Source organism: Macrobrachium rosenbergii, chromosome 46 (assembly GCF_040412425.1).
Source record: "Macrobrachium rosenbergii isolate ZJJX-2024 chromosome 46, ASM4041242v1, whole genome shotgun sequence".
NCBI lineage: Eukaryota > Metazoa > Arthropoda > Malacostraca > Decapoda > Palaemonidae > Macrobrachium > Macrobrachium rosenbergii.
The window spans coordinates 24,216,257-24,217,533 of record NC_089786.1 but is presented as its reverse complement, the minus strand read 5'-3'; positions in this window follow the sequence as shown (position 1 = coordinate 24,217,533).

Genomic DNA, 1,277 nt, shown 5'->3' with positions numbered 1-1,277 from the left:
ACTTGTCTAAACCACCACAGTGCCTTTTCCTTGATGTCCCTGTTAATGTTGCCGTTGAGCCTGCTCCTGTACTTCTTGTGTGTGTGTGTGTGTGTGTGTATACACATAAGGGCCGGAGCTGAGGCTCGAAGTAAACATCACAAAGTAAATAATAGGGAAAGGCATCCTTATCCCCTAATAGTTTATTTCCAATGCCGACGTTTCGCGACGAATTCCAAGTCGCATTTTCAAGGCTATAAAATGTAATTTGCGAACATTAATAACAAATTAATTTTTGGAGATATGCAATGGCAACAGCTCTTTATGAAATAAAAACATTTAAAACAAAACACCTCATTCCAAAACAAATCCATTATAAATAAAAAGAGTTCACTAATATCCTAAAACAACCAACCTATATGAAAGAAAGAGCAAGACTAACATAAATAAATAAAAACAGAACGAGGAAAACCAGTTGCCCAAACTAGACTATAATCAATTTTACTGAAGACGATTGAGTATTTAACGACAGTCTTTTTGGTAATTATGGATTCTAGGATGGTTAAGTCGTTGTTGTTCTGCACCTGGCCTAAGATTGAAAAATCCTTGCTGGCAATATAAGTTTTACATAATTTTGAATGATCACGTATATTTGATTGTTCAGGATTAGATAACCTGCTACCTGTTCTATGACTTATGCCCCTGTGGGAATCTATGCGGAGCTTCAACAGCCTCCTCGTGCATCCCACGTATATCCTGTGATCACATCCCGGGCAAGTGTATTTGTATACGACGCTGGACGAAAGCAGAGGACTGAGTCGGTCTTTGACTGTAAACAGAGACCCTATTGTTAAGGGATTTTTCGGGATAATTTTCAGATTCAAAGCAGGACAAATCTTTTGAATAATGGTTGTGCATTTTCTCCTGAAAGTATCATCATGCACGAAAGGGAAACTTGCATACATCTTCAGTTTCGGCACAGTCGATTCAGGTGTTGCTTGAAATATTTCATTAAAAAGGATATCTCGTCGTGGAAGCTCAAGTTTCCCTTTCGTGCATGATGATACTTTTAGGAGAAAATGAACTGCCATTATTCGAAGCAAACAACGCCTGGAACGGAAACATCTGAATAGACCCATTGACCATAGTCTTAATGCTACGACGGACCATATTTATACACCGGTTCCAATGCATATCACTGCACCCACGGTGGTTCTAAGAGCTTCGAGCACTTTCCTATTAGCTCGTTCATATAACTCATTAGCTTCTGGTCTATACAGAAGAATCGTTACTTTCTG